General features: G+C 39.1%; 1 long non-coding RNA gene across 3 annotated transcripts in view; it reads left to right on the top strand.

The window, feature by feature from the left end:
- LOC110744104 overlaps nucleotides 1-25,167 on the top strand; it is a 39,913-nt gene that overhangs the window by 7,459 nt on the left and 7,287 nt on the right. The window contains exon 5 of one of the 3 annotated variants that reach the window (XR_002524256.2): nucleotides 12,983-13,528. The exons of 1 other annotated variant lie outside the window; for it this stretch is intronic. This is a non-coding gene — a long non-coding RNA (uncharacterized LOC110744104). Of the gene's footprint in view, nucleotides 1-1,213; nucleotides 4,265-12,982; nucleotides 13,529-25,167 lie in introns of those variants that run through there. One more of the 3 variants, XR_002524253.2, reaches the window with a different exon arrangement.

The raw sequence follows: 25,167 nt of genomic DNA on the forward strand, positions 1-25,167 counted from the left end.
TCCTCTATGGGAGTCTGTCTGAAGTTTCTCCCATGATTAGACTGATGAGGTGATGGGCTTTGGGGAGAAGCCCAACAGGGGTAAGGACTATCTTAATGACATTGTGTCTGGGATCCATGCTTATCAATATGACTTGTCACTGTTGATGTTGACATTGACCACCTTGTTGAGGAGATACTTGGTGGGTTTCTGTGACATAAAGTTATTCATTTTTCTCTTTTGTACAGTAGTTTTTTGGAACAAAGTCATTGCCACACTTCCACACTACCACAGCCCACACTTAAGGAGTGGGATTTATGACCTACCTCCTTGAGAGGTATCTACATAAATTATTTGAAATTCTTCTCTACAGTAGATTTGCTTCCTTTCCCCCATTTATTTACTTATTCAGTCATGTATTTGTATCAATGTGTACTCATGCATAATTATTGTGCACTTTGGGTTGTAATTCAACACAACTCTATTTCATTGCTCCAGCTGTGGCCATGCAGAGCTCTTTTGTTTGGCTCCTGTGCCCTTTGCTGCACTCCCTTGCAGTAGTTTTGTTTGAGCACCTTACTTTCTGGCACTACAAGATGCTCTAGGCTCCTCTTGGGTAATTGCTTTTCTGTCTTAGAATCAACCATTTTCCTATGAAACATGAATCCTTTTACTGGAGAATGGTTTTAGAAACCAAGATGTGGGTATGAGTTGTGCTCGTTGAAACTGAGATGTCCTTTCTTCTAGTGCTCTTAGCTGACAGAACAATGAAATATACATATGTATATAATAACATGTTTATACACACACGAATATTTATAAATATTCTCATGTCATGTTTTTGGGATGGGGTCTCACTCTGTTACTCAGGCTGAAGTGCAGTGGTGTGATCATAGCTCACTGCAGCCTCAACCTCCTGGTATCAAGCAGTCCTCCCACCTCAGCCTCCTGAGTAGTTGAGACTACAAGCACTCTACCGAGCTTGGCTAATTTTTTATTTTTAGTAGAGACAAGGTTGTGCTATGTTGTCCAGATTGGTCTTAAACTTCTGGCCTCAAGAGATCCTTCTGCTTTGGCCTCCCAAAGTGCTGAGATTATAGGTGTGAGCCACCATGCTTTTCTGTATTTTTGTATCTGCATCTACTAAGTTAAACATTAATTCATATTGATTTTTCCAACTATCATATACTACCATGCCTGAGTCATTTGCACTCTTCCTTTGCTTATCTGCAAGGTCCACTCCAGCAGTGAGAGGCACAGCTCATCTCATCTGTATCCAGCAACATTATCCTTCAAAATTAAGGAGAAATAAAAACTTTCTCAAACAAAAAGTAAAGCAACTCATTACTGGCAAACCTGTCCTCCAACAAGTTCCTCGGGTGGAAGGAAAAATTATATAGGTGAGAAACTCAAATCTACATAAAGAAAGGAAGAGAGTTGGAGAAGAAATAAATGAAGGTAAAAGAAAATCTTTTATTGTCTTATTTTAATTGGCCTAAAATATATCTGTTTAAAGTGAAAATAGTAACAATTATTGGATGACTGTGGCATACAAACAGTGAAATAAATGGATGACAGTTGTCGCCTCACGTCAAGGCCTGGATCTCCTTGACTGTGCCTGGAACACCCTTGTTCTCCACAGCTGCCTCTGCTACCATCCTCACAGCCTCTAATATGCTCTGAGAGAACAAGGTGCAGGGCCTGTTCCCTGCTGGGGCTCTTCCGTGTAAGCACATGTTTTTTTCTGGGGACCATTTGCCCAATTCACCTCAGAAATGAGCCCAAGTGCCCTCCTCTGACTGCCACTGAGTGACTTGGGGTACAGCCCTCCAAGCTCTCACGTATGGCAGTTGCTGAAGGTGTGTCAATTCCCCATTTAACTCAGTTAAAGGGGTGAGGATGACTGGCCCCAAGGATATTCTCCTGGAGGAGATGGGGAAGAAGGGCCTGGCCTGCCACCCTGCACCATCCACCAGCACAATGCATTTTTAGTAGATGGAGGAGGGGCCACAGGGAACTCCAAGGATCTATGAGCAGTAACAATGCTTACCAAAAATTCCACACTCATGTGAATTGTGCCATCTGGGGCTCTTACCTCTTACACAACCCTGAAGGTCAGAGTGAAATGTCCCTGGAACTTGAAAACACATGTCTCTTCTGAGACTCAGAAGAAATAAATGGAAGAAATGTTTTCTCATTTTTAGCAATTGTTACAAGAATTCTTTATTCAGAAGGGACTTGACTTTTTTGGGGAAATAGTTTAATAAGCTTATGAGGGGATAGAAAAGAGCTTCCAGGACCTGGGCTTTGGGCCCGTGCCTAGTTTTCATGAGGAAGAGAAAACCTCCTCTGCCTAGTAAATGGGAGAGGAGGAATGTGATGTTCCTGCAGAGACAAGTCCAGGAGGGAAGTGGAGAGAGCGAGAAGAATCAAACCGCATGGGAAGACATGATTAAGAACAATGGGGCTCTGGAGTGAGAGCAAATTGAAAAAGGCCAAAGAGCAATGTCTGATTGTTCTTTTTTTATCACGATGGGGTTGGATGATGTAACACCTCTCTGTTATTGCCCTGACAAAATTGTTCCTGCTTTTGGACATGTGGATTGGGGCTGGGAAATTATGAAGCCAAGAGGGAGCTCCAGGCAGCAGGCTGTGCCTGTGTGGTTGATGAGATGAGCTCTCTGCAGGAGTCACTAGCAAGAGCAAGTTGGTTTTACTTTTGTTCCTCGCTCAAGGCAGGATGAGCGAAGCCTAGAAGTCCCCTAAGTCTTGACTGGAAAGGAGCTGTGACAATAATCAATGTACCTGAGTTAACGAAAGCGTGAAAACCTCACAGTTCCAGCATGCCTCTGTGTTTAGAAGAGCTGGCTAAATTTTCTCTGACTTCAAGAAAAAGCACAATTGACTAATGTGTCCATTCTGGAAGTCTGTATTCATGGTCCTGTAAATAGAATAGAACCACCCAGAAAAGGCCTTGGAGAGAAGAGAGCCAGAGAAAGACAAGATTTCAGAATGAATGGTTCCCTTCGAAGAGCTTTCTACAGCAAATGAAGGTTAAATATTTGTCCTCACCTTTCCTTTAGAGCAGTGATTTTTGAAGTGTGGACTTTTAACAGCCGCAGCAGCAGCAGCATCACCTGGAACCTGCTGGCAATGCAAATTATTGGGCTCCATTCCAGACCCACTGAATCAGAAAGTCTGGGTGTGGGGTCCAGAGATCTATCATAGAACAAGTCCTTTCAGTGCAAGCTAAAGTTTGAGAACAACTGCTCAAAAGCAGTGGATCTTAAATTGAATTCAGGGGTTTGTGAAACCAATGGGGAAAAAAAAATACATACCATTATTTTTACCAACATTTAACTGAAAGTTGGCATTTCCTTCTGTTTTGAACATAGTCCAAAAAGCACAGTAGGATCGAGAGCACTGGGGCTTTTTCACCAACAGAAACCTTTTGACAGCAGCTTTATTCAGATATAATTTGTATATCATACAATTCATCCATTTAAAATGTAGAATTCAATAGTTTTTAATACAATTACAAAATTATGCCCTAAGCACCTGTAATAGTTAATTTTGTGTGTCAACTTGACTAGGCTAAGGAATGCCCAGATAGCTGGTAAAAACCTTATTTCTGGATGCGTGTAGGGGTGTTTCCAGAAGATATTAGCCTTTGAATTGGTGGACAAATTGGTGAATTGGTGGACATGATGTCAACATCATCGGTAGTCATCATTTGAATCTGTTGGGGCTCAAATAGAACAAAAGCAGAGAGAAAGCGAAAGGTCAAATTTTCTTTATGAGCTGAGACATCCATCTTCTCCAGTCGTCAGATATCTAAGCTCTGGTTCTGGGCCTTCAGACTCCTGGACTTACAACAGTGGCCTTCCATCCCCCTGCTCCCCACCCTGCTTCTCAGGCCTTCAAATTAGCATGGAATTAAACACCAACTTTTCTGAGTCTCCAGGTGACACTGCAGGTTCTGGGATTTCTCAGCCTCCATAATGTTATGAGTCAATTCCCACAATAAATATCTCTATATCTCTGTCTCTCTTTATATATATGTATAAATATTTATTATATTCAGATATATATGGAAAAAAACATATACCATTATTTTTACTAACATTTAACTGAAAGTTAGCATTTTCTTGTGTTGTGAACATAGCCCAGAAAGCACAATAGGATTGACAACACTGGGGCATCAATCAATCAACCAATCAATCATCAATATACCAATCAATCATCAATCATCTAGCTATCAATCAATAATCTCTATCTATCTATCTATCTATCTATCTATCATCTATACATCTATCTCTATCCATCTATCTCTATCATCTATCTCTCCTATTGGTTTTGTTTCTCTGGAGAATGCTAACACAGGACCACAATCAAACTTGAAAATTGTCCTCGCCACAAAAGGAAACTTCATGTCCATTGCCATGCTCCATCATTCCCCTCCCCTACTTTAAGCAGCCACTTATCTACTTTCCATCTTTTTTGATTTGAGGATTCTGAACATGTCATATAAATAAATAGAATTATATAATACATAGTATTTTGTAATTGACTTTTCCACTTAGCATAATGTTTTAAAGTTCATCCATGTTTTTGCATGTATCAGTATGTCATTCCTTTTTATTGTCAAGTAATATTTCACTGTATAGATATCTAACATTTTATGTGTCTATTCATTAATTGATAGACATTTGGATTGTTTCTACTTTTTGGCTATTATGAATAATGTTGCCATTAAAAATGTTTGTATAACACAAGTTTTTGTGTAATCACGTTTTTATTTCTCTTCATTAGACCCCTAGCAGTGAAATTGCTGGGTCCTCTGGTAACTCTGTGTTTAACGATTTGAAGAGTTGCCAGACTGTTTTGAAAAGTAGCTGCACTGTATTACATTTCCACCAGCAATGTATGAAGACTCAAAATTCTGCACATCTTCATCAACACATTGTTTTCAGACTTTCTAAAATTACAACCATCCTAATATGTGTAGTAGTATCTCATTGTGGTTTTGATTTGCATTTTCTTTATCACTAATGATATTGAGCATCCTGTCATAAGCTTATTGGCTGTTTATATATCTTCTTTAAAGAAATTTATATTAAGATTCTTTGACCATGTTTAATTGGTTTTGTTTATTACTGAGTTGTAAGAGTTCTTTGTTTATTCCAGATACAAGCAACCTATTATATACATAATTTGCACTTATTTTCTCTCATTCTGTGGGTTGCATTTTTACTTTTTAATATTACCCTTTGAAGTACAAAAGTTTCTAGGTTTTTTAGAGTTCAATTTACTTATTTTTATTTTGTTGCTTGTGCTTTGGTGTCTTACATAAGAAATCATTTCCTAATCCAAGGTCACAAAGATTTATGTCTATGTTTTCTTCTAACATTTTATAGAATTAAACCTTACATTTAGGTCTTTCATCCATTTTGAGTTAATTTTTGAATATGTTGCAAGACAGGGATTCAACTTTATTATTTTGTATGTGGATATCTTGTTGTCCCAGCACCATATGAAGAGACTTTTTTTTCCCCAATAAATTGTCTTAGCATGCTTGTTGAAAATCAGTTGTACATAAAGGTGAGAGTTTATTTCTGGTCTCTCAGTTCTGTTCTAGTGATCTTTATGTCTATCCATATGTTAGTACCAAATTGTCTTTATTATTATAGCTTTGTAATAAGTTTTGAAGATGGGAAGTGCAAGTCCTCCAACCTTCTTCTTCTTTGTAAAAACTATTTTGGCTATCCTGAGTTCCAGGCATTTTGATATGGATTTTATTAGAAGCTTGTCAAGTTCTGCAAAATAGGCAACTGGAATTTAAATGGGGATTGCATTGAATCTGTAGATTATTATTATTATTATTATTGCATTTGCAAGATTTAATAGAGTGAAATAGAGTGGAAACAGAGCTTTCATACAAAGGGAGGGGACCCAAAGAGGGTGGCCGTTGCCGGCTCGAATGCCTGGGTTTATATCCCGATCATTGTCCCTCCTGCTGTGCTCTCAGGCAACAAATGATTGGCTATTTCTTTACCTCCTGTTTTTGCCTAATTAGCATTTTAGTGATCTCTCTTTACTATCTGATTGATTAAGTTGCAAGTCCCGTGTTTAAAGGTGGAAGCGGTCACCTCCTCAGATAGGCTTAGGGATTCTTAATCGGCCTAGGAAATCCAGCTAGTCTTGTCTCTCAGTCCCTCCTCTCAACAGGAAAACCCAAGTGCTGTTGGGGAGGTTGGCCGATGACTGCTCTAACTGCTTCCTGTTGAATTGGGGCATAGTAGGGGTTGTGCAGTTAAGATTTCCTCAGGAGGGGCGCCTTTGATGTCATTAACATCAGAGCTTGGGCTAGCGGACTGCTCCAGGGGTCCGCAGTAGATCTTACTCATGGACTGCATCTGGGGCTCCATTTGAAGAACATTTGTAGTTTTACAGCTTCGATTCTGGAAGAGACAAACTTAACAAGGAGGTTAAAGATACAGGGTCCAAAGGGGAGTAGCAATTATAACTGCTAGAGATCCTAAGAAGGGGAGAATCCAGGGCATCCATTGACTAAGGCCCCAGGGTCCAGTGTTTTGAAGCTCCTCTGCTGAATCTGTAGATTATTTTTGGTAGTATAGTTATCTTAACAATATTAAATCTTGCAATCCACAAACATAGGATGTCTTCTCATTTATTTAGAGCTTTCAAAATTTATTTTAATAATGCTTGTTATTTTCAGAGTATAAGTTTGCACTTCTTTTGTTTATTTGATTCCTGTATATTCCTGTAAGGTCTATACATCCCACTTGAAGTTGTAAAACAATGATTAAAAGTAGGTTTCTAAACATTAAATATGTTTACTGTAATCCTTAGAGCAATCACTAAAACAAACAGAGAAACAAAACTGAAACAAAGAGATATAGGCAAAATACAACAGATAAATAAAAATAGAATATTCAAAAAATGTTCAAATATCCCAAAAGAAAGCTGGAAAGAGAAGCAAAGAAATGGAAAGCAGAGGTAATACATAGAAATCAAATATAAAATGGTAAACCTAAATCCACACATATCAATAATTACATTCAATGTAAAGTGTCTAAGCACCCAATTAAGACACAGGTATTTTCAGAATGAATAAACAAACACATGACCCAATTATATGCTGTCTACAATAATAATGATACAGGCATATTAAAAGTAAAAGAGTGGAAAAATATAGACCATGCAAGCTTTAATCTAATGCTGGAATAACTATATTAATATCAAAATAGGCTTCAGAGCAAAGAAAATTACCAGGGACAAAGAGGGATATTCCATAACCAGAAGAGTCAATTTACCAAGAAGACATAACATTCAAAGTGTATAAAAACTAAAAACAAATCTTAAAAAAGGCAAAAACTGTCAGAAATAAAGTCTTAATAAACAAACTCGCAAGCATAGTTTGAGACTTCAACTCTCTCAGTAATTGATAGAACTAATGGAAAGGGAATCGACAAGGATACAGAAGATCTGAACCGAACCTTTAACCAAATGAATTTAATGGACATTTATAAAATTTTCCACCCAAATAAAGCAGGATATACATTTCAGGGGAAGGTAGGAAATATTTTGAACTGAGGAAAAATGAAAATGCAACATATTATATCTACAGAGTGTGGGTAAGTGCTGAGAGGAAAATTTATAGAATTAAAGGCTAATGTTGGAAAAAAAGAAAAATTTCAAATAAATAATCTAAAATTCTATCTCCAGACTCTAGGAAAAGAAGTGTAAAATAATCCCAAAGCAAGCAGAAGCAAGAAAATAATAAAGATAAGACCAGAAATAAAATTTAAAATAGAAAACTAATAGAGAAAAATTGATAAAAACAAAAGCTAGTTCTTTAAAAAGATAAACTTCTAAAAAGATTGATGAAGATGAAAGGAGAAGAGACACAACTTACTAGAATAAGAAGGAAAGAAGGCATATTGCTACAAACACTGCAGACATTCAAAGAATAATGAGAGAATATTATGAACAACTTTATGTTCATAAATTTGACGACTTAAAAGAAATGGACCAATTCCAGCTGGGCATGGTGGCTCACACCTGTAATTCCAGTGCTTTGGGAGGCCAAGGCTGAGGTGGATGGATAGTTTGAGCTCAGGAGTTCAAGACCAGTCTGGGCAAGATGGTAAAACCCCATCTCTACAAAAAAATATACAAAATTTGCCCATGGAGTGGTGGCGTGCAACTGTAGTCCAAGCTACACGGGGGCTGAGGTGGGAGGATCGCTTGACAGTGGGAGTTAGAGGTTGCAGTGAGCCAAGGATCACACCATTGTACTCCAGGCTGGGCGACACAGCAAGACACTGTCTCAAAAAATAAATAAAAGAAAAGAAATGGACCAATTCCTTGAATACCAAAAATTATCAAAACTCACTCAAAATTAAATAGACAATCGGTACAAAACAAGTTGACTTTGTAGTTGAACACATCCAAATTCATTTTATAAATGGTGGCAACCATCTCTAAAATGACCCAAAGGTTATTCCCTGGGGAACGAGACAAGGACAAGAAATATGTTTCTCTCTCTCTCTGTCTCTCTCTCTCTCTTTCTCTCTCTCTCTCTATATATTTCATCTTATATATATATAAATATAAATGTATATATTTCATCTTAAGCCTTTTTTGGGGGTCAGAGTAATTTGATTTTTAATTATGTACATGCATTACTTTAATTATAGTTTGATTAAATGTAAGTATCCTGGTTACAGGCTTAAGAAACATCCAGCATAGGTATCAGCTGTCTTTCCCCATGAACTCTACCCCTGGGAGCCCAGTAACCTGGCTGTCATTTTCTCTTTTCTCTCCTTAAAATCTCTTTATCTCCTAGCAACTGCAGAGCTTTCTAGGAGTACTTTCCACTGCAGGTCATTTGACTTGTCCCTTCTCAGCTCTCTCTCTCCCTTTTTTTTTTTTTTTTTTTTTTTTTCTAATTTCCCCTAAAGGAGGTCCTTGGTCCACCAAATTCATGTGAGTTCAGAGTTTTTTTTCCACAATCAGCCTCAGGAGAACAATCAATGAGGTCTTAGAAAAGAATGCACATCGAGGAAATCCCCTTTGAGCTGACTGCATGAATTCCAGTTCCGTTTGTGGTTTCATGCTTGCCAAGCACCAAGAGTGTATCGGGACTCATAGAGAATGCTGTTGGGGCACACATGGGAGGTCATGACACCATGAATTGTGAAACTGCACTGGCCGGCAGTGTGACTGACCTTGGGAAAATGTCCATTTTGGGTAGGTGAGAGGGACTGGGCCATGCTATGCAACCCAGTTGGGAGGATTATGAAAGTCTGGGGGCAGCATGGAGTTAAAGGTTCTCAGACATGAGAAAATCCCATGGCCATTGCTCAACCTGGATGGAGCCCAGGATAAAGGAGTCAGAACCACTTAGAATGGACCTAAGGTCCATTCTCATCTCAGGAAGGAGATCTGGTTGGCAGAAGCGGTCCCTGTCAAGAACAAGATGTTTTTGAAAATACTCTGAGCCACTTGTTGATGCCAGATGTCTCTACATGGATCTCAGTCTTATCCCCAGTCCAGTGCAGGGGCTTACCAGCCCTTTCAGAACCCTTGGTACTGGTGGCTGTTTTTTGACACATTGACATGTGTAGTGACAGTAGCAAAGATTGGAGGTGGTCTGACTGATTTCACATCTGGGGCCTGATTTCTTCCATGTTTGGTCAGTGGCTGGGCATCATCCAAGGCACCTCAGGCCTTGCTCAGGCATTGCTCTGTGGGAACAGAACATCTGCTACTCATCACAAGCAGCCCAATGGAGAAGCTGTGAGGTTAGTCGGTAGAACCTCTCTTGAGGGGTCTGCTGTGAGCCCCTGAGCACCCAGAAGGCACAGCACAGAGAGCAGCACAGGCAGGACAAAGTTTGTCTCCAAAGGGCCCTGCCCAGGCCTTGCAGTGCATACAAGTGTGATCAGATTTGATAAGACAGCAGACAAGCTCTGGTTGAGCAGCAAAGACCAGAAGAATCAACCACTTTCTTCCCCTGAAGCACAGACATTGGAGTAGTCTCTACTCCAAAGGCCCTCATTTAGGGGAAACTAGGAATAAAAGAGCTAAGATAAGACAGATCAGATGACCTGTAATTGAAAGGACTGAGACAGCTCACAAACAATTATAACGGCAATGTATATGCCACACTCACTTTGAGAAACGCACTGTTCTGAGGGCTGTATGCGCCCTGACCTATGACCTTGGTCACTCTTACAACAATCCTGGGTTGTTAGTGTCACCATCTGGTAGATAAGGAGACTAAGGTGCACAGGGGCTCAACTTACCACCAATAAGTGGCAGATCCAGGATTCAAATCTGGACAGACTGGTCCCGGAGTCCCTGCATGCAACCCTGGTCTAACCTTCCTCTTTCCTTCCATGAAGCAGCGCCCGTCCGGATGTGCCAAGGTCCCTCTCAGCTAATGCCATGGTTTCCTTGTGTGGAATTATCAATTCTCAACTCAAGCAGTGTTGTGATCTTTGAAGCACAATTTTTAAAATTATGTATTTCTGATAATGTCCAGGCATATAAATAAAACTTTAATATCAAATGGCATTTGATAACACCGTTATCTCATCCTTGAGACTTAGACTGATGCACAGTTTTAAGTCTTGCCTATTTGTGTCCTTTCATCAGCAGACTGAGTTGGGAGTAGGGACATGAAGCAGAACCCTGAAACCTGAGTGTTCTTAAGAAAAGCTCCAATCCTGTATGAGGTTTAAGTTCCAAAAGATAAGAACACCTGAGCTGAAATGCAGGGCAAAGGTGTGATCAGGAGTGTGTCAAATGCCAAGATAACAGAAACACACATGCACAGTGCTGAAGTAATGGGGAGGAAGAATAGACTGACGATAGACGAGTAAACCCAGAAATCAAGACGGGGGTAAGGAGGGAGCCACAGATGAGATGCATGGTTTCCAATGTTCAGTTGGCTCCAGGTTGAGCTCAGAGTGGGCTGCCCTGTGGGACAGCCTTCTTAACATATTATGGTGGGCTACACTTCGCCACAGCAAACAGGAACAAAATTAAAACAATGTCTTCTCTTCCATTATGATCTATAGCTTTTCCCCACACTCAGTTGATGCTCCTCAGGGTCTGAGCCTTTCTTTCTCTCTTCCCCTCACTCCTTCTCCTCCAGTGCACAACATAATTTTTGGTTCACTGCACTATCATCTTTGGTCAATGCATAACCCTCTTTTATTCATGTGTTCATGTATGTAATTAACTATATATTTTTGATAATGTAATACCTGTGAGATACTATCCAGCACAAAAACTGGGACCTCATCAATAGCCCACAACTGTATTCCACCCCATCCTTTCACTCTTCTCATTCTGACTTTGCTGGGCTCTAAGCACTTTGTCTTTGTGAGTCCTTTCCTTTATTAAAAATTATATTTATATACATAATTGTCATCATATTACTTTTTCTTTATGATTCTAAATGTAACTAAAATTAAAACATTTTTGTGGGACCTTAACATTATTATGGACCCTATGCATTATTGTGCTTATTGTGTTTCATGGATAAGTTGACCCTGAACCCACCTAGTTTAACTATCTTTCTATACCTGGTGTTTATAATACCCTACTTTCCTTTTAATAAGACTATTTATTTATATTAATATAGGTGTGTGTGTGCATGTGTGTGTAAATAGTTAAGGTACAAAGAGAATATGGGACATCCAACAAGTGAAAAGTTTGGAAATCATCCCCTCTATTCTTACAGCAAGAAAAAGCTGTTTCTTACACCTATCAGGGAATGGAGGTCATAGGGCAAACTGCCATCCTGAAATGTGCTGGAAGGACCAGCAAATCCAGAGGGTCATAGCCAAAGTCTACTCACCCAGACCTGAGACTACTGGGGCTGTACACTGGTGGGAGCACTGCAATGGTAATTTTGACGGATTGCTGGAAACAATGTGGACTAGCCGTGAGTGGGAAATTCCTGGGAGCGCAGTCCTGGGGAAGGGGTGGTCTTCACACTTTTACTGGTTTTATCTTCCATAATCTAACCAGATTCTCATGGTAAAGGGCCAAGAATTATCCCCTCCTGGCTCTGGTAGAGGTAAGAAAAGATTACTTGTTTAGAAGTATGCCCAGAGAGTTCTCTGAAACAAAGCCTTCTCCAGGGTAAAAGACTTACCAGAGCCTTCTCTCATTGGGGGAAAGGACATTTCTCCAACTCTACAGCCCCTCCTAGCTTTCCTGTATCTCTTAAGAGTAGGAGGGAAGCTTTTAAAAAACACTTGTGAAGGCCACAGGCCCAGGGACTCAGGCACATAACAGACTGAGATTTAATCCTGTAATTACAGAAAGCACCCCCTCCCCTAACACACATACTTTACAACCACACCAACAAGGCTCTAGTGTAACAACAGCTGAAGAAACTGCAAGGTTCACACTCTGTCAAAGGTGTTCTTTGGGAAGCCTAAATCAACAGGAAGGACAAAAATAAGGAAGGACACTACAGGAATGAGAAACCTCTGGAACAGGAAGCTACAGCAAACATTAAGGGAATAAAATACCTTAACTTGGTTCCTCCTTCTTGGACCTTCTCTTTTAAAACGTGAACTGCCCATTAAAAAAAAGTGTGGTGTCTCATCCTACTCGATCTATGTAAATCCCCTAGAGCACAGAAACTCCATGGGCTAAAGCCAAACACCACTGGTATTTTCTCAACTTGGAAAAGAAACAAAACTCTGGTAATGAATAGAATTTTCTTAATTTGACATAGCTAGTCCATGAATTTTTCTAAAAGCTTTGTTATCTGATGGTGCTTGCTTGCCTGCATTCTGCTGTAACTTAGTATGTGATTTCAGACAGGTAAGCATATCATGGGTGGCCACATTAGCCAAAATGCACTTCTTAGTATTTATTCAGTCATCTGAACTAGTTTAAAAACAACTTTTGGTGGATGTACATGAGTGAATAAGAATATTTATTTTGTTAGGTTCTTAGCTATCTTTTCCCTTAAGGCAAAAATACGTATTCTGGTCCTTGGGCAAATTAGTACAACGATGGGATTTAGATGAACTGACACTACTTCCTCGTGAGCTCCCCCTTTCTCAGAAGGCACTTGGGAAAGCACGTGAACAAATTCCTTTACTCGGGATTGTGAGTGGCGAGGCTGCTTGGACCATGATTTCCAGTGTCCAAGACCTGCCCAAGAGGATTCCTTCCCAGCCTGTTGTTGGACACAAGTGGGATCTTCTTCCTGAGGGAACCGCCTGCTTTACCCACTGTCTCCTGCATCATTTTATTCTGAATGTCTCCAGTTATTTCAACTATCTTGGGAAGGACTCTGGGAAAATAAAAGCTGTGTGTATCACTTAGAGGTTTCTCACAACAGAACTGTGTTCTACCCTGCATTGATGGCTAATTGATTAAAAATGGTGCAAATGGGCCGGGCGCGGTGGCTCAAGCCTGTAATCCCAGCACTTTGGGAGGCCGAGACGGGCGGATCACGAGGTCAGGAGATCGAGAGACGATCCCGGTCTAACACGGTGAAACCCCGTCTCTACTGAAAAATACAAAAAAAACTAGCCGGGCGAGGTGGCCGGCGCCTGTAGTCCCAGCTACTCGGGAGGCTGAGGCAGGAGAATGGCGTAAACCCGGGAGGCGGAGCTTGCAGTGAGCTGAGATCCGGCCACTGCACTCCAGCCTGGGTGACAGAGCAAGACTCCGTCTCAAAAAAAAAAAAAAAAAAAAAAAAGGTGCAAATACTGCTGTAGTCTTAGTAAATCCTTGTCAATATAACTTGTTTTTGGGTTTTCACCAATATGTGAATGACACATGTCATTGAGACAGTGACTGGATTTGATTACCAAGGATTGTGAATAAAATATTCTTTCAAGATGCCATTTGTAGCATTTGCTTCCCAAACCCCCAGTTCTCAGGCTAAGAAACACATATTTTGCTGAAAGACATTCAAAGTGCCAGTACAGAGCTCCATTAACTAGCTGGATGAATAGCAAAGATTCAGCATTCACTGTGCATGAATTACTTCTGGAAAGGTTCTTATCCCTACCCTCATGAAGATCACAATCTGGTGGAAAAGCTGAGGCACGTTCAAGGAAAAAATCCAGGGGATGCATGAAACTGACATACAAACAAGCAGTTCATGGATGAGGAAACCCACCAGGCTCTATTAACACAGGCTGGATTAATTCAGGACAGGCCATGTGATATAGGAGGGCAGGTGTGAAGCAGAAATCTAGTGACCCTCTAAGAGAGAAAGGACTAATATTTGTTTGCAGGTAAAATGAACCACTTGCAATTACAAGTGAAACTTTTAGTTGTGTATAAGAGAGAGCCCTTGCCACTTTGTTCAGTAAGTCACTTGATAGTTTCATTAATTCAGTTAATCATTTTGGAACACATGGGGCTATGTACTCTGTATATGCTCATTTGCTATCTATCATAGCAACTAGGTATGTGTCTTCTCAGCCCTGTGTTAGACTGCAAGCAGCCAGAAGGCAGGGCTTGGATCCTGCTCATGATGTAGACCTGAAGGGGGTCTTCTGATGAGTGGAGAGCCATTGGTCTTAAAATGACTTGCAAAGGGACACCCATAATCTCGAGAGTCACCATTTTGAATTCTAATTCTGAGTAAGGTGGCTAATGAATCTTTTTGGTTCACTGACTGAATTGATTCACAAACATGAAGTAATTGTTACTGTGTATGTTTAGAACGACATCCTCTTGTTTTTTTGGCCACTAAATACTTGCGACATTGGTTAGTAGAAAGCATAAATTAAAAACTGAAGCCTGAGTAAACAGATTATTCCAGTGGTTTGCACACATTTTTCGTAGTGACTAATCTTTTTAAAATAAAATTTTAGGGGAAATCCCATTATAATCATAAGAGATAATATATTCTGCACACTATATGCCAGGGGTACTGTAATAACTATTTTCACAAATGAACTGATTTCATCTTTGCAACAATTCAATGAAGTAGAATACTGTTGTCATTTGCAACTGAGAGTTGAGGAAACTGAAGCAAAGAGAAGTGATCTGGCTTGCCTTAGGACACACAGAACCAGCCTGTAATGAGCCATGATGCTAACATACACAGTCTGGCTCAGAGCCTGTGGATAAAGTCCCAAGGCTATCTGTGGAGAATTCCCTCTTGCCTGGGGAGGCCAGTCTGTTTGTTCTATTCAGTTTACAATTGCAGAAGGCCAACCCACATTATGTGCATTATGGAGGGGCAATTGCTTTACTAAAAATTTACTGACTTCAATGTTAATATCTTCCAAAAACACTCTACCAGTTGACACATAGAATTAACCACCACACCAGGTCATGGTGATAAAGGGGTCCCAGAGATGGTTCAAATGCTGTTCAATAGAAAGCATTTCATGGTATGCAACAATCCAGAAGCACCTCCGTGGGACACAATTTGACAACCATGCGCTGCTCCACAAAGCAGGTGTTATTACTTCTTTCCATACTCCCACTCCCACTAGTCCGACTCTCTCCTTTGAATGTCTTTTTTCCTTCTAAAATATGTGACTTTCCATTCTAGACTACTAAGGTCACTTAAATCCATGGTCTCCAAACTTTCTGATTCCTCATCAATAGCAATAAAAAGTTTTGGAGTGTGCTCTCCTAATATTTGAAAATTTATAAATTAGACCCCAAAACGAAACATCATAAGGCATACATAAAGTAGAAAAATGAGGACACCTAAATGTCACATTTTGATGGCTTTATCTCAAGGTCAGTACACACTTGGCTAGAGGGTTATTCCTAGAGTATCTTAATGATATTTCAAATCCACCTCTTGATGATCTTAAGTGACCTTTTGGCTAACTTTATGTCACCTATGATTATATCTTTATACTCTTCCTAATATGGCTGATAATGAGGTCTTCTGATGAGTATGAGAAATGTCAGCTCTGATAAGCAACTTCAGCAAAGTCTCAGGATACAAAATCAATGTGCAAACATCACAAACATTTCTATACACCAACAATAGACAAGAAGAGAGCCAAATCATGAATGAACTTCCATTCACAATTGCTACAAAGAGAATGAAGTACCTGGGAATATAGCTAACAAGGGATGTGAAGGACCTCTTCAAGGAGAACTACAAACCACTGCTCAAGGAAATAAGAGAGGACACAAACTAATGGTAAAACATTCCATCCCCATGGATAGGAAGACTTGATATCGTGAAAATGGCCATACTGCCCAAAGTAATTTATAGATTCAATGCTATCCTCATCAAACTGCCATTGACATTCTTCACAGAATTAGAAAAAACTACTTTAAATTTCATATGGAACCAAAAAAGAGCCCATATTGTCAAGATAATCCTAAGCAAAAAGAACAAAGCTGGAGGCATCATGCTACCTGCCTTCAAACTATACTACAAGGCTACAGTAACCAAAACAACATGGTACTGGTACCAAAACAGACATACAGACCAACGGAACAGAACGGAGACCTCAGAAATAACACCACACATCTACAACCATCTGATCTTTGACAAACCTGACAAAAACAAGAAATGGAGAAAGGATCTCCTATTCAGTAAGTGGTGCTGAGAAAACTTGCTAGCCATATTCAGAAAACTGAAACTGGACCCCTTCCTTACACCTTATACAAAAATTAACTCAAGATGGATTAAAGACTTAAATGTAAAATCCAAAATCATAAAAACCCTAGAAGAAAACGTAGGCAATACTATTCAGGACATAGGCATGAGCAAAGACTTCACAACGAAAACACCAAAAGCAATGGCAACAAAAGCCAAAATTGACAAATGGGATCTAATTAAACTAAAGAGCTTCTGCACAGCAAAAGAAACTATCATCAGAGTGTACAGGCAACCTGCAGAATGGGAGAAAATTTTTGCAATCTACCTGTCTGACAAAGGCCTAATATCCAGAAGCTACAAGGAACTTAAGTAAATTTACAAGAAAAAAATCAAACAACCCCATCAAAATGTGGGCAAAGGATATGAACAGACACTTCTCAAATTACTTTTATGCAGCCAACAAACGTATGTAAAAAAGTTCAACATCACTGATCATTAAAGAAATGCAACTCAAAACCACAGTGAGATACCATCTCACACCTGTCAGAATGGCAATTAGTAAAAAGTCAAAAAACAATAGATGCTGGTGACGCTGTGGAGAAACAGAAACAGTTTTACATGGTTGGTGAGAATGTAAATTAGTTCAACCCTTGTGGAAGACAGTGTGGTGATTTTTCAAGGATCTAAAACCAGAAATACCATTTGACCCAGCAATCCCATTACTGGGTATATACCCAAAGGATTATAAATCATTCTACTATAAAGATACATGCACATGCATGTTTATTGCAGCACTATTTACAACAGCAAAAACTTGGAACCAACCCAAATGCCCATCAATGATAGACTGGACAAAGAAACTGTGGTACAGATACACCATGGAGTACTATGCAGCCATAAAAACAAATGAGATTATGTCCTTTGCAGGGACCTGGATGAAATCGAAAGCCACCATCCTCAGCAAACTAACACAGGAACAGAAAACCAAATACTGTATGCTCTCACTCAAGTGGGAGTTGGACAATAAGGACACATGAACACAGGGAGGGGAACAACACACACTGGGGCCAGTTTGGGGGTGGGGGGTGAGAGGAGGGAGAGCATTAGGACGAATACCTAATGCATTTGAGACTTAAAACCTAGATAACGGGTTGAGAGATGCAGCAAACCACCATGACACATGTATACCTGTGTAAGAAACCTACACATTCCACACTTGTATCTCAGAACTTAAAATTAAAAATAAATGTACAAGGTAAAACACAGAGTACTACAGTGAAAATCATTATAGTGGATATAGTTATCAGAATATTTTTCTAAGTGAATTTGTGCCATAGTAATAAATATGTTTAATTGATGCCTTGAATAACAAGACCTAATAGTAGGTCTAATAAGTTCTGTAATTTTCAGGTAGTAATGAGCATAAACATTATTCTGAGATATGTACAACAAGGTAATGTGATTTCAATATACAATACTTCCCATTGGTGACAATGTAAAAAAAAAAAAAAAAAAAAGGAAACGTCAGTTCTGACATTTTCTTCTTGTTTGCTTGGTATCTCCAATGCACAGGGCTTTTCTTCTTGTACGCATTAGTTCATTAAAAACCTGATAATTTAATTTGTAATTCTACTTGCCAGAAAATATTGTGAAAGACTTTGAAATAGGCAAGAAAAGATTACTGAGTGTCTTGCCTAGTGCAACATTTTATTATCATCGCACTATTTTACAACTCTGTGAGTCATAAAAAGTTGGTAAGGATGAAAGGCTCCATTCCATAGACATGCAAATGATTATGTACAGTAAAATGTAATTGATCATTGCCCTGTGGACAAGGGCTGCATGTAATTGTTCATTTCTTTCATCAAATTATGCTGATGGTTTATATGTGTGTGTTTTTTGTATTCTCCTTTGAATTAGTTATATCATCTCACTTACGGTCCTCATTAAATTATGAGTTAAATAAAAGCTTTGACATGTGTTTTTTTTATTTGTATGAAAGTAATGAGTTTATCCTTTAAAAAACACCCTGAACGAAGTGCACACAAGGTCAGTGCAAGAAAATTGCTGGGAGGATGTGAGCAGATGAGAGCACTGTGGTTATGCTCTCTGCAGTGTGGAGCTCCTGCCAGTCTTTCCCCAGCAGGCCCTGTACATTGCACACATGGCACATGACACATGCCCACCATAATGTGGGTGGGCCTCATCTGATCAGCTGAAGACCTGAGAAGAACATAAAGCTTTTCCAAGCAAGAAGGGATTCTCCAGCTGATGGCCTAACAGGCTGAGAGAGGATGCCATGTCAATTTATTAAACATTAGTGAACTTTTACTTCTTTCTTAAAAAAAAAAGAAAGGCATAGTTTTATTTTCCTTGGTGGAGAATCTTGTGTACTCTCCCTTGGAGATGACTTCACTAGAACAAGGGTCCGAGGAACCTTTTACATTAGCTTCTCTCTAAAAATCTGCAGAGTAAATATTTTTAGAGGACCCATCACTAGCCAGCCCTAAAACTGTACTTGATTTGAAGAGTACATGGCCTGTAGGTCAAGGTACTGATGAAGGCTTGAGAGATATGAGACAGTAAAGCATGAGGGTAAGGAAGAATCTACCATAAGAGTTGGTAATTAGAGTTCCATTGTTACCAGAGGTCATGGGGAAAAGTCTATAAAGCCTTCAAGCTTGGGTTGCAGTGATTTTATGTTGTGGTTTGACATTCATGCCATAATTTATAAACATTCACACAAGATACTTGTGTGACAGTTATGACTAGTGATAACATAAAAAATAGCCTAATGCATTTCTATATTTAGAATACCCAAGCCCTGCAGACTTCTCTATGTCTTAAAAAAACCCCTAAATAATAGTGTATCTTTAAAAAGCCAAGAAACCCCAGCGAATCTCTCAACTGACCAAACAAAGCCAGAGGAGGGGCGAGTGGGGTAGGGAAATGGGCACTGGTGGTAGAAAAAAATGATAATGAAACTATCAGGAAAATTCAAAGTAAAAATGAAAATTCACTCTTCAAGGTAACTGAGGGCAGAGTTTTGGACTTTGAAAGATGATAAAGACTTTTTCCTTCCTTTTCCTTCTTGCTAAGCACAACTATAAACCCTGGACATGGCCCAAAAGACAAGCTGATGAGGACTCTGAAAGATAGTGCATAGAAGTCCCCAAGTTGGTGTGGGCCCAGGCCTGGAGGCAGCACTGCACACAGCACCCTCCAGCCCTCACTGAGCACCAGAAGGCCACCCAGATGCCATGTTCCCAGACACACAGAGGGATCTTTCTTGGGTTCAGTGGAAGCCCCTCCAGCACAGTGGTCCCCAACCTTCCTTGCACCAGGGACCAGTTTCACAGAAGACAATTTTTCCATGGACAGCAGGGGTGGGGAATGGTTTTGTGATAAAACTGTTCTACTTCAGATCATCAGGCATTAGATTTTCATAAGGAGCATACAACTTAGATCCCTCGCATGCACAGTTCACAATAGGGTTTGCTCTTCTGAGAATCTGATGCTGTCACTGATCTGACAGGAGGCAGAGCTCAAGCGATAATGCTCACTTGCCTACCTCTCACCTCCTGCTGTGCAGCCTGGTTCCTAATAGGCCACAGACCAGTACTGGTCCATGGCCTGGGGACTGGGGACCCCTTCTCTAGTGGACAGTTGAATCTATGCCCACCCTTTGAGTAACCAAAGTGTAGGTGCCAGTCCAGTGAGCAAAGATACCTTCAGAATTTGTTAGCCCCAGCCATTCAAGTCTCCCTAGCTGAGGCCCTGTCTGCTGTACCTTTTCTGAATTCCTGATCTGCATCTCCTGAGAACACTAAAAATGCTATATATTTTATGCCACTAAGCTGGGGTGGGTTTGTTATACAGTAATAGATAATCAAAACCCTTCACAGTGCTATGAGGCAGATACTACTATTATCCCTAATTTATGCATAAGGAAATCAAGGCTTTTAATGGTTGATTATATGCAGAAATAATAATGACCAAAGATATTTTTTGATATCTTCTATGTGTCAAGGACATTATGTAGATAATCTCATTTAAGTAGCATGAAGCTCTGTGAAGTAAGCAATTTTTAAAAAATGTTTAATTTGTGTGAGTACATAGTAGGTCTATATATTTATGGGGTATAGGAGAGGTGGTCACTCGTGGTCAGGTGGCCTGGGAATTGGGGACCTCTGCTCTAGCAATGTCAGGCAAATATGATGCTGCTGATAAGGAAGATTGACCTGGATCCCTGAATAAATCAGCAGCCAGGGGAGGCCCTCTCCTTTCCTGTCAGACCCGAGGCTCCCTTCACCAGAGACCCTGAGGCTGCTGGAGGGCAAAGCTGGTGAGAGAGTCCTGGCTACCCCAGGCAGCTTGCTCAACAAGCCCCTTTATCACTGTAGGAGGAGACCCCTTCCCCACCCAGAGACACTGACTTGACAGATTGTACTGGCGAAAGGTACCCAGGCACAGCAGATGTCTAGTTCAGAAAACCTTCTTATCTCTGAGAACCTGAGAGTGTCAACCTCCTGCACCCAGAGACAGTAAGGGACGCTGGCATAGTAAGCTGCCTGTCCCAGGAAGCCCCTCTATTCCGTAGGCCTGAGACTATCTTATCCCTGCCAGAAATAGCTGTGGAAGCAACAACAGAAAGATCCTACCACACTTCTGCCTGCCAAGAGACCCCCAGGGGCTGGCCAGGAGAAACACCTCCCACCTTCTCAGGAAGCATCTACAGGGAACAGCAAGATCCTGGGGGGCTCCAGATAACCAAGCAGACCAAAACAGCACTCATAGGCTCTGAAAACTAAACTTCCACTGAAACCGCAGCTAATGAAAATAAGCTAGAACCTAGGTGTTAATCTAAACAAGGTGACTGCCGGCTAAAAAAAATTTAAATAGGACCCAGAGTCTCCTGACATAGTAGATACAATCCCAGAATACAATAAAAATATCACCCATAATACCAAGAGCCAAGAAAACCACAACTTAAATGAGAAAAGAAAAAACATCTGATACTGAGATGAATCAGATATTTGAATTCTCTGGCAAAAATTTTAAAGCAGTGAACATAAGAATGCTTCAATAATCAATGACAAATTCGCTTGAAACAAATGAAACAGTATGAAATTTGAACAAAAATAGATGTTATTAAGAACCAAATGGAAATTATGTAATTTAAAAGTATAATGAAACATGTAGAAATTTGTGCTGAATGGGCTCAATAGTAGAGTGGAGATGACAGAGTACAGAATCAATGAATTTGAGGACAGGACAATAGAATTAACCCAATCTGAATAAGAGAGAAAAACAAGGCTTATAGAAAATGAATGGAGCCTCAGGGACCTGTGGGAAAATAATAAAAGATCCAGCATTTGTATAATTGGAGTGCAAGAAGGAAAGAGAGTGGGCCTGAAAGGCTACTTGGAGAAATAATGGCTGAAAACTTGCCAACTTTGATGAAAGATGTAATGTTACAGGTCCAAGAAGCTATGCAAACCTGAAACAGGATAAGCATCATCATTAAGCTTTGAAAAACTAAACATAAAGAAAAATCTCTTGAAAGAACCAAGGAAAAGCAACACATTACATATAGGGAAACACCAATTGAAATGACAGAATTCAGAAGGAAGTGCCCAATATTTTCCAAGTTCTTTAAGAAAAAAATATCAACCTTAATAAACTACATTAGCAAAACTATACTTCAAGAATAAAAAAGTAATAAAAACATTCTTAGATGAAGAAAAACTAAAAGAAACTTATTAGCAGATCTATCTATAAAGATAGCTAAAAGTCCCTCAAACAGAAAGAAATTGATAAAAGAAGGAATCTTGGAGCCTCAGGGAGGAAGAAAAATAGCAGAAAGGGCAGAAATGTGCATACATACAATAGACTATCTTTTTCATGTGAGAATTATGAATTATATTTGATAATTAAAGAGAATAATAGTACACCTAATCAAATAAAAATGAAAACATAACATAGTAAACTATGTGGGACACAGCCAAAGCATTGCTGAGAGTGAAGTTTATAGCAATATAATGTTCATATTAGAAATGAAGAAAATCTCATACCTAAGTTCCCATCTCAAGAAAATAGACAAAGAAGAACAAAATCAGTCCAAAGCAAGTAAAAAGAAAGAAATAATAAAAATAAAAGCAGAACTCAATGAAATTGAAATTTTAAAAAATAGAGAATATCAATGAAACAAAAGGTGGTTCTTTAAAGAAATTAATAGACCAGGCACGGTGGCTCTCGCCTGTAATCCCAGCACTTTGGGAAGCCGAGGTGGGCGGATCACAAGGTCAGGAGATCGAGACCATTGTGGTTAACACAGTGAAACCCAGACTCTACTAAAAATACAAAAATTTAGCCAGGCGTGGTGGTGGGCACCTGTAGTCCCAGCTATTTGGGAGGCTGAGGCAGGAGAATGGCGTGAACCCAGGAGGCGGAGCTTGCAGTGAGCCAAGATTGTGCCACTGCACTCCAGCCTGGGTGACAGTGCGAGACTGTGTCAAAAAAAAAAAAAAAGAAAAAAGAAATTAACAAAGTAAATAGACCCCCAGCAGTATGGACAAAAATAAAAAGAAAGAAGACACAAATCACCAATATCAGGAAAAAACTGGGAATATTTCTAGATCCTTCAATCACTGGAAAGACAGTAAAGTAATACTACAAACAATTTTACACTTATAAAAGAAGTCTTTGAGACTTCTTCTTTGATCTATATGATTATTTAGGAATGTGTTATTTAATTTCTGTGTTTAGAGATTTTCCTATTGTCTTTCTGATATTTATTTCTAGTTTGATTTCATTATTATCAGACAACATACTCTCTGATTTTATTTCTTTTAAATTTGTTGAGGTTTGTTTTGTTGGTCAGGGTATGATATACCTTGGTAACTATTTCATAGGCCCTTGAAAACTTGTGTATGCTGCTACTGTTGGATGGAGTGTTCTGTGTGTGTCAGTTGGGTCCTGGCAATTGATTGAGTTGTTCAGTTGTTCCCTACACTGACTGATTTTCTGTCTTGCTGAGAGGCAGATATTAAAGTACTTGACTATAAATGTGAATGTGTTTATTTCCCCTGTAAACTCTGAGAGTTTTTGTTTCATATATTTTGGGACTTTGTTGTTCAACACATGCAGTTTAGGATTGTTAGGTCTTCCTGACAGATCAATCATTTCTCATTATGTGATGTCTCTCTTTGTCTTTAGTAATTTTTTTCTCTGAAGGCTATAAGTGGTTATGTTAATATCATATATTAATATAGCTACTTCTGCTTTTAAAAAATTTAATGTTTCCATGATATATTTTTATCCTGTTATTTTCAACCTACTCATGTCATGGAATTTTAAGTGAGTTTCTTTTAAGTAGCATAGCTGAATGACATTTTTGTTCCACTCTGGCAAACTCTTGTCTTTTGATTACTGAATTTAGACCATTTATATTTAAGATATTATTGATATTTAACATTTAAGGGTGCTATTTTATTTTTGTTTTCTATTTGTTTCCTCAGGTACTTGTTCCCTTTTTCTTGCCTTCTGCGGGTTAGTTGAACATTTTTTAGGGTTCCGTTTTGAGTTATTTACAGTGATCTCCAGTGTATCTTTGCTATAGCTTTTGCAGTGATTTCTCTGGGAATTACAAGATATGTATGTGACTTATAACTGTTATATATACTGATATTATCATCTTACCACTTTGAATGACATATGGAATCCTCACTTCCATTTAGTTCCCTTTGTTCTCCCACTGTATTTTGGGTAGCAGATGCTGACAGTGACATTCTCTCTTTCATTTCTGATATTAGTAATTTAAGTCTTTTATCTTTTGGTCAATATAACTGAGGTTTTCTCAATTGTAGACTTTTTTTGCAGAGAATCAACTTGATTTCATTGATTTTTCTCTAATGATTTTCTATTCTCTTATTATTTTCATTCTAACCTTTATTATTTTCTTTCTTCTTCTGCTTTTTGGATTCAGTTTATTCTTCTAGTTTTTTAAGGTGGAAGGTCAGATTATTGAATTGAGATTTCTAAGGTCTGCTCCAGCTTCATTGCATCAGTTTTGGCATATTGTGTTTTTATTTTCACTTATTTTAACATATTTCCTAATTTCCCTTGATTCCTTCTTTGATTCATTGGTTATTTAGAAGGGTGGCATTTAATTACTACATTTTTGTGAATTTGAAAAATTTCTTTCTGTTATTGATTTCTAATTTTATTTCATTGTGATTGTAGAACCTACCTTGTATAATGTCTTCCTTTAGCAATTACTCAGGTTTTTTATGGCCTAACATATGGTCTATCTTGGAGAATGTTCCATGTGCTTTTGAGAAGAATGTATATTCTGCTGTTCTTGGATGGAGTAGTATGTAGATGTCTGTTATATCTAGTTGGTTTACAGTGTCATTGAGGTCTTCTGTTTCTTTGTTGATCTGTTTGTTGTATCCATTTTTGAAAGTGGGGTGTCACTTTTTCTAACGATTATTGTTGATTTGTCTATTTCTCCCTTCAGTCCTTTTAATTTTTGCTTCATGTATTTGGGGATTCTATTGTTAGGTGCATGTATGTTTATAATTTTT

This window comes from Papio anubis, chromosome 11 (assembly GCF_008728515.1).
Source record: "Papio anubis isolate 15944 chromosome 11, Panubis1.0, whole genome shotgun sequence".
Taxonomy (NCBI): Eukaryota; Metazoa; Chordata; class Mammalia; order Primates; family Cercopithecidae; genus Papio; species Papio anubis.